A 9,859-nucleotide genomic window follows, 5' to 3' on the forward strand; every position below is an offset into this window, starting at 1 on the left:
CTAAAACATGCTTCCTTAATGGGTTTGACACATTAATCATAAATTCCATAGACTCACATCCTATTTTCTAGAATCCTACTTGGTGTATAGTATCTATTAACTTTTAACAATAAGGACATTGTTCATCTTAAGTAGGGGACTAAAACATTGAAATTATTTCCACTTAAAATAAAATTTTCTTCTAGTTATGATTAGGTTATATTTTGTTCAAAAATTTGAAAATTTGTTAAGTATGCTAAAGTTTGATTTTTTCAATAATTGTTACGTTAACTGAAATATGACATAAGTTTATTTTTAATAAAGCATGTAAATTGTACCATAAAATTTTTAGTTCCTTAGGAGAGTTAAGCATGCATGAAACTTTAAGTCTTTATAATTGACTTAGTAGTTTTTTGAGGCCAAATCCTAGGAAGCATGGAGAGTTGAAAATGATTTAGGCAACTGTTTTTGGACCGTTTGAGCCTTTCAAGCCAACCTTAATGAAATTTTATCGTTTGAAACCCAACTTTGAGACTATAAGGCCTTATTTTATTTGAACCCTTGCAATATTTAGCCATCACTTCTCTTTAATTTATCTTTAAATTATCCTAAACACTAGACTCAGTACTATTCAGAACATTCTTTGAAAATAAGTTTGGGGGAATTGAAAAGAATATCGAATGCTCAAAAAATTGTAGTACATACAACAAAATGCTTGTAAAAAACAAAAAGAGCATGTGTACTTGAAAGAAAATATATGTACGAAAGAGCATGTGAAAGCAAAGTAAGTTGGTGTATTGAAGGTAAATATTCTGAAGGTCTGATTGAAGCTGAGTGAAGGTTTTTTATCCAAAATTTATCTTTTACCTACCCCTAGCCTAGCCACGTTACAACCTTGTTAAAGACCTATTGATTGAAGTTTTTATGCTACCTACATTACTGGAGAGAAATTGCTATGTTCAACATATGAAGGCATAAGTTAAACTTAATGATTGCAGCTTAATCTTGAATAAGGGAATAAAATCAAATTGGTAAGGATTAACATGTCTTTATAAGGAAACATTTAGTCTAATTTTTTCTATCATAAGAATGATTGAGATTAATTTGAATGATATGTATACATAATGTAACAGCTCGTTTTTAGTCAAATCGGTATAGTTGTTTTGAAACCACAAATATGAGGTGAAAATATTTATTTTATTATTAAATTGAGGTCTACAACATGATAGTATGATTGTGTAAAAATTTTGTTAAGAAATTTTATTGTTTGAGTACTTAATTTCATAAAAAAGACTAAATTACGTAAAGCGCAAAAGTTGTGTTCTAATAGCTAAAGGTATCTAATAGCTATAGAACTTTAAAGAGAAGGTCCTTAATGGTAAGTAGACCATTTATAAAGTTAGTGGACATTCTTGGTGTAACACCCCTTACCCGTATTCTACGCCGAGGCAGGGTTCAAGGCGTTACCAAACTTAAACGTAAAGAAACATACAAAACTGAGCTATAAAACTTTCGTCCAAAATAAAAACTTTTCAATCACATGCAAATTGTCCCATATGAGGGCCTACGAGGCCTAAAACATACATCAAAAGCGGTTTGGGACTAAACCAAGAACTTTCAGAATCCTTTCATCACTTAGAAAATTTTCTTGTTTTGGAGAGTCACACGTCCATATGGGTAGGCCGTATGGTCACACACGCCTGTGTAACTCTCGGATTATGACGTCATCAACAAAATAAGGTCACACGGCCAAGTCACACTCCTGTGTGCTTAGACCATGTGGAGAATTAAATTCCAAAAATTAAGTGCAGACTTCACACGGCCTAGGCACACGCCCATGTCCTAAGGCTGTGTCCTTTACACGGCTGAGACACACGGTCGTGTCTCTGCCTATGTGTTTACTACTGAGCATTTTGTTTTGCATAATTAAGGTCCAGGGGACACACGGCCGGATCACACACCCATGGGCAGACCGTGTGTCACACACGACCAAGACACATGACCGTGTGTCTAACGTGTGGACAATTTTTAGGCTATTTTCCAAGCCATTTGCCACCCTTAGACACCCCCATGCTCACACTCACTTCATGGCATACAACATGGGTCCTTTGATTACTCAAACATTCACTTTCATGGTTAAATTATGATATGGAAAAGTTAACATGTCACCTATTCAAATTATCATGCTTTCATATGGCATTCCACACCAATTTCATATTTGTCTATCATCTTTACTAACCTACTTTCAAGTACACCTTTACACCACATTTATTGTCATACACATTAATCATATCTCATACACCTAACATACATGCTATCCATCACACTTATAAACCATAATCAATCATGACCATATTAAAGCATAAACACATTTGCATGCATGCATCGATAAATAGGGTTACAACCCAAAATAATCAATATGAGCCACATCTCATGGCCATATACAAAATAATCATAATACTTTCATAAGGCAACACATTTGGTTAATCAATATGACACAAAGCAAAAAGACCAAGTCCTTATACATAGCATATCCAAAATGATGAAACTAACTATACCCAAATGTTTAAATGGTAGTGTGATCGTGTCTCCAACGTCTTCCGATCCCCTAGCTAGCTTGGCGAAACTATAAGAGATGGAAAGGAAAGGGGGTAAACATAAAGCTTAGTAAGTTAACATGCAAATAAAATGCAACTTAAACATGCATTAATCATCCATATAACATAATGAATATAATCTTGCATTTTATCAAATCTCTTAAACTTATTCTTCATATATAAATATACACATATTCTCACCACGAGCTCATCAAACTTCATGTCATTCACATAAGTTCGATGTACATACCTATGCCCACTTGCATAAAATAACTTATTTTCTCATCTTTGAAGTATTCATCAAGGTTACTTATTGAAATTTCTTTAGAATTACCCGTTGAAAGCTTGGAATACTATCGGATACATCGGAAGCTTGCACCTAAGTGCCTCATATGTAGCCAATGCTACTTCATATCTCAGATCACATGTTGTTCGCTTTTTGAGCTTGTGACAGCCCAAAGTTGACCCTAGTCGGGAAGTGGCTTCGGGACCGCTAAACCGAGTCACCGAAATGTTTGAATGTGATACTTATTGTCTAGAATATGTAATTATGAATGTGTGAAAATTTCAAGCTTCAATTTGGTTGATTTCATGTGAATTTAGTCAATAGGACTTATGTGAGAAAATTCTAAAATGTGATAGGTCAATGTGTAAGGACCTATTAGTGCATGTGGACAAAGGGGGACTTGCATGTCAAATTTCCCCCCCCTAATGAGTAGTGGCCGGCCATGACAAATAATGATGGGCAAAACATGTCATGAAACATGTTTTGTTAGTGGAAGAATAAAATAAGAAGTATGGGTAATAAAGAAATGGAAACAAAAGAAAAAAAAAATGTGTGTGTAGTGTTTGTTCCCCCCATTGCCGTGAGCTCAAGAGAAGAAAGGAGAAAAGTTTGTGTTCATCCTTTCTCACCTCCATTCTAGCCTAAATTAGAAAGAAAAAGAAAAAAGAAAAAAATTTCTCATCCTTTGGTTCATCCTTGGCCAAAGATTTTAAGGAGGAAAGAAGAAGAAAGGTGAAGAGATTCGGCCATGCATGTAGCTAGGCTAAGGTATGTTTGATGATGTTTCATGAGATGCATGCATGATTTAGTGGTTAGCTTGAGTTCTACCTAGCCCATGGTCTAAATCTTGCTATGTGATGGAAATGGCACTCGACCATGGATGCATCATTCTTGGTTGATGTTTGATGTTGTGGTGATGAGGTATGAGGATGAGTTAAGATTCGGCCTAGGTGGAGGTTGTGTTAATGCCATTGCATGCAAAATATGAAGCTTGTTAATGATGCATGTGATGATGGCTTGATGATTCTTGAACCTCCTTTTTAGCATTTTTGTGTGAGCACATATGTGCATTGGTTGCTAAAGGGAGAAGAATCGGCTAGCAAGATGTGTGCTAAGGCCGAATGTAACTTTGCATGTTGATGAGCAATGCATGTGTTAAATCGATAAAAAGGGGGAGGATGCTTTACTAGTGTGTATATGTGTGTATTAAGTGTTGAAATCGACCCCAAAAATGGACATGCATATTCGGCCAAGGGGAAAGAAATTAGCTAATATGTTGTGTTGATGCATGATTTTTGCATGTATGAGACTTTAATGTCTAATGTATGAATATGGGCTAAGTGCCTTGTGTTCATCTTTTGATGCCTAAATGATGAAATTAATTTATTTGTTTGATTAAGCTCAAGAGCAAAGGGGAAATAAATCCGATAAAGGGAAGGAAAAAGTGGTCGAATAGTTAGCGGGATCGTTCGACAACACCCGAGGTAAGTTCTTGAGTAAGAGAGCTTAAATTTCGATGTGATTAAATCATGCTCTATGTGTGGCTATTGAGCCGAATGTGCAAGGACAATATGTGCCTTGTGTTTGAGTTTCGTAAACGAAAATGAAATATGAATGTGCTATGAATTATTGTTAGATGTGCATGATTAATTGAATGCTGTCCGGGCTAAGTCCCGAAGGCTTTGTGCTAAGTGAATATATCCGGATTAAGATCCGAAGGCCTTTGTGCGAGATACTAAATCCGGGTTAAGTCCCGAAGGCATTCGTGCGAGTTATTAAATCCGGGTTAAGTCCCGAAGGCATTCGTGCGAGTTATTAAATCCGGGTTAAGTCCCGAAGGCATTCGTGCGAGTTGTTAAATCCGGGTTAAGTCCCGAAGGCATTCGTGCGAGTTATTAAATCCGGGTTAAGTCCCGAAGGCATTCGTGCGAGTTGTTAAATCCGGGTTATGTCCCGAAGGCATTGTGTGAGTTACTAAAACCGGGCTATGTCCCGAAGGCATTTGAACGAGGAGCTATATCCGGTTAAATTCCGAAGGTACGTGATTTGGTAATGAATGAGCTTGCTGTAAAATTCCAGCGAATACTCGAAAAACATCCCAATATGGGGATATGTTACGTATGTGTTAAATATTAATCGAGCCCTTACAAATAAATGTTCGCTCAGTTGATAAACGAGCTACCGGCCTTCGGCCAAGTTAGTTTATTGTGTATGTACATAAGGGTTGTTAATGTTGTGAAGCAAGTTTGATATCGGTAAATTGCGTATTATGAAATATTCCGTTTAGCTAAATGTGTGCTATTATTTGTGCATGCTGGAATTCCTTGCTCAAACTTACTAAGCATAAATTGCTTACTCGTTACATTGCTCCTCTGTTTTATAGATTTTTGGTTCTCCAGCTATCGGACTCGGGATCTTGAAGTCGAAGTCGCCCACACTATCAAAGGCTCTTTTGGGTACTATTTTGGTTGAATTTTGATATGGCATGTATAGGACTACCCATTGTTGTCTTTCGAGTACTTTATGAAATGTATAAGTGTACAGCCATGCGAAGATGGCTTGTAGAAGTGGAGTATGGCATTAGACCATTCGTATTTATGAATGTATAGATGGTTTCATGATGTAACTATGTTGGAATGGAAGTGTTGAGCAAATGATCAGCCACTAGAATGGCTAAGTATGATCATATGTGGGCTTATGTATGACAAGGCCCTAGTTGGTCCATGAAACCCCAAATTAGGTAAGGTTCACTTTGAAAACAGAAGCTGATAGCAGCAGTGGTGTGGATTGGAAAAATCACAAGAATTCGTAGGAGTGGAATTAAATAGTGAATAAATTATGTAATCGAACCTTGATGAATCTACTTTCATATGGAAGTAACGAAACAATTATAGGAACAGTACAAAAAGAGATATTCAGGTTCTTGTGGAACAGGGCCAGAACAGTTTCTGGATTCACTGTTCCGCCTTTGGAAATTCACTATAAATTGACCAGAGATAATTAGGGGTCATACCATATATGTATGGATTCCTCTCTGAGTCTAGTTTCCATAGAAACAAACGGCATCAGTATTGAAGCTCTGTGCAGAGAGATATCCCAGTCGTAATGGGAAAAGGTCAGTGTAGTCGACCCCTGTAACATGGGAGACTTTGACTAATAAACTGTACTAGTTGGCCCGACCAAAAATTCTAGAAAAAAATCCATAGGTGGGGACATGAGTCTAGTTTCAGGGAAAAATCACAAAACTGATTTTTGAGTTGTGAAACTCAAGATATGATTTTTGAAGCGACTAGTACTCAGACTGGGCAGTGTCTGGAAAATTTTTTCAAAGTTTGTTAACATCTCGTGTCCGACTCCGGTGTCGGTCTCGGGTTCGGGGTGTTACATTTTATTGGTATCAGAGCTACGGTTTAGTCGATTCTAGGACTACCGTAATGTTTTGGGTCTAGCTATACATGCCATTTTATGTGATTACTTGATAGTGTGGTGATTTCCGACAATTGTAAATGTGTTTATTTATAGTAATGGATCCCGATCGTGACCGAGAGGTAGCTGGTGATCTTGAGAGTGTAGCGCATGCTCCCGCACAAGGGACAGTGCCAACAAACTCTCAACCTAATGCTAGTAATCAGAATGATGAAGCTAGACAAGCATTCTATAGCGTGATGAATGATTGGTTTAACCAATACATTCGAACTAATATGGCTGTTCCACAACCTCCATTCCCGAACAAATACTACCCCCGCACCTACAATACCTCCGGTAACGGACCAAATAAGGTCACATAAGCCCCAGTTGACAGAATCCGAAAACATGGGGCTACTGAATTTAAGGCTATGGATAGCGATGATGCCGAGCAAGCTGAATTTTGGCTGGACAACACTATCCGGGTACTCGATGAGCTATCTTGTACACCCGATGAATGCCTAAAGTGTGCTATCTCCTTGCTACGTGATTCTGCCTACTATTGGTGGAGTACTCTGACTTCTATTGTGCCCCGAGAGCAAGTAACTTGGGAGTTTTTCCAAACTGAGTTTCGGAAAAAGTATATCAGTCAGAGATTTGTTGATCAAAAACGGAAGGAATTTCTTGAGCTTAAGCAAGGCTCCATGTCGGTTACTGATTACGAGCGAAAATTTGTTAGACTTAGCAAATACGCTCGGGAATGTGTTTCGTCCGAAGCTGTTATGTGTAAACGCTTCGAGGATGGGCTGAATGAAGATATAAAAATGTTCGTTGGCGTTCTTGAAATACAAGAGTTCGTGGTACTTGTTGAACGAGCTTGTAAAGCCGAAGAGCTTAGAAAAGAAAAGCAAAGAGTTGATGAGGGAACTGGAGAGTTTCATAAAACATCCTCGGGGAGGTCTCTTCAACAGACATCGAAGAGATTTCGAGATGATGCGGGCTAGTTTAGAGGCACTTCGGGCCTTTTTGGACGAGATCGTGATCGACCCCCTGTGGGTACACGAGGCACTTCGGTCGCCAGTGTTGGGAATGAACGTCGAGACAGGACGAAATGCCGATATTGCGGTAAATGGCATTCGGGGAGTTGTAGATTTCCTGACCGCTCCTGTTACAAATGCGGATCAGTGGACCACTTCATTAAAGATTGCCCGAGGTTGTCGGGACAGAATGCAAATCAGAGTGGGAGACCGGGTGCTACCACTGCTCGAGGTAGACCATCTGGAAATATGGCAATGCTGGTGGTGGTCAGAGAGGATCTAGAGATGATATAACCAGATCCGAAGCCCGTGCGCCTGCTAGAGCTTATGCTATACGTGCCCGCGAGGATGCTTCTTCGCCTGATGTTATTACCGGTACATTCACCCTCTTTGATACTAATGTAATTGCTTTGATTGACCCCGGTTCTACTCATTCTTACATATGTGAAACCTTAGCATCCAGTAAGACTTTACCTATTGAGTCTACTGAGTTCGTAATTCGGGTGTCAAATCCCTTGGGTCGTTACGTGCTTGTCGACAAAGTGTGTAAGAAATGTCCCCTGGAAATTCGAGGTTCCTGTTTTCCAGCGGACTTGATGCTTTTGCCGTTTGATAAATTTGATGTTATCCTTGGGTTGGATTGGTTGACCGCGCATGATGCGATTGTGAATTGCAAGAGCAAGACTATTGATTTGAGGTGCGCAAATAACGAAGTAGTCCGAATTGAGTCTGCGGACTTGGAGGGGATGCCAGCTGTAATATCAGCAATGTTGGCACAGAAATATGTAAGAAAAGGGTGCGAAGCATACCTTGCATATGTGCTTGATGACATTTTGGTCTATTCAAGAGATGAGACCGAACATGCTGGGCATCTGAGGCTAGTGCTGCAAATTTTGTGGGATAAGCAGTTATATGCTAAGTTCAGTAAGTGTGAGTTCTGGTTAAGAGAGGTTAGCTTCTTGGGTCATGTGGTATCCGCGTCGGGTATTCGAGTTGACCCGAACAAAATTTCAGCCATACTTGACTGGAAGCCTCCGAGAAATATTACTGAAGTTCGGAGCTTTTTGGGGCTCGCCGGTTATTACCGACGATTTGTGAAAGGTTTCTCGATGATAGCCACACCAATGACGAAGCTACTTCAAAAGGATGTTAAGTTCGAGTGGACGGAGAAATGTCAGAAAAGTTTCAACCAACTGAAAACTCATTTGACTGAAGCTCCAATTTTGGTGCAACCCGAATCAGGTAAAGAGTTTGTCATTTATAGTGACGCATCCCTACTTGGGTTGGGTTGCGTATTGATGCAAGAAGGTCGAGTCGTGGCCTATGCGTCGAGACAATTGAAGCCACACGAGAGGAATTATCCGACCCATGATCTCGAACTAGCTGCCATCGTGTTTGCTTTAAAAATATGGCGACATTATCGTTTGGTGAGAAGTGCCATGTATTTTCGGATCACAAAAGTCTCAAATATTTGATGACTCAACGAGACTTGAATCTGCGACAAAGACGTTGGCTTGAGTTGTTGAAAGATTACGAGCTTGTCATTGATTACCACCCGGGAAAGGCTAACGTGGTTGCGGACGCCTTAAGCCGGAAGTCATTGTTTGCTTTACGAGCGATGAACGTGCATTTGTCTGTTCTACCAGACAGTGTGTTAGTAGCTGAATTAAAAGCTAAACCATTATTGACTCACCAAATTCGTGAAGCTCAGAAAGTCGATGATGAATTGGTTGCAAAACGGGCTAAGTGTTTTCCGAACGAGGAATCGGAGTTTCAAATTGATGATGATGATTGTTTGAGGATCAGAAATCGTTTGTGTGTTCCAAGGAATTCGGAACTCATTTCGATGATTCTGAACGAAGCCCATTGTAGCCGAATGTCAATTCACCCGGGGAGTACGAAAATGTACAACGATTTGAAACGTCAATTTTGGTGGCATGGTATGAAACGGGACATCTCCGACTTTGTTTCGAGATGTTTAGTATGTCAACAAGTGAAAGCGGAACATCAAGTGCTTTCAGGATTACTCCAGCCGATCATGATACCCGAGTGGAAATGGGATCGAGTCACAATGGACTTTGTGTCCGGACTGCCCTTGTCAGCAAGTAAGAGGGTTGCGATATGGGTTATTGTTGATAGACTGACTAAGTCGGCTCATTTCATCCCCGTACGTACGGATTTTTCATTGGATAAACTAGCTGAATTGTACGTTTATCAAATTGTGAGATTACACGGGGTACCTGTTTCTATCGTGTCGGATAGAGATCCGAGATTCACCTCACAATTTTGGAAGAAATTGCAAGAAGCTCTGGGTACTAAGCTGCATTTAGCACTGCTTTTCACCCCCAAACCGATGGTCAATCCGAGCGGATAATTCAGATACTTGAGGATATGTTGAGATGTTGCATCCTCGAGTTCAGTAGTTCATGGGAATGGTATTTACCTTTGATTGAATTCGCTTACAACAATAGTTTTCAATCAAGTATTAAGATGGCACCTTATGAGGTTTTGTACGGTCGTAAATGCCGTACACCATTGTTTTGGACCGAGCTCGG

Source organism: Gossypium hirsutum, chromosome A08 (genome assembly GCF_007990345.1).
Source record: "Gossypium hirsutum isolate 1008001.06 chromosome A08, Gossypium_hirsutum_v2.1, whole genome shotgun sequence".
NCBI lineage: Eukaryota > Viridiplantae > Streptophyta > Magnoliopsida > Malvales > Malvaceae > Gossypium > Gossypium hirsutum.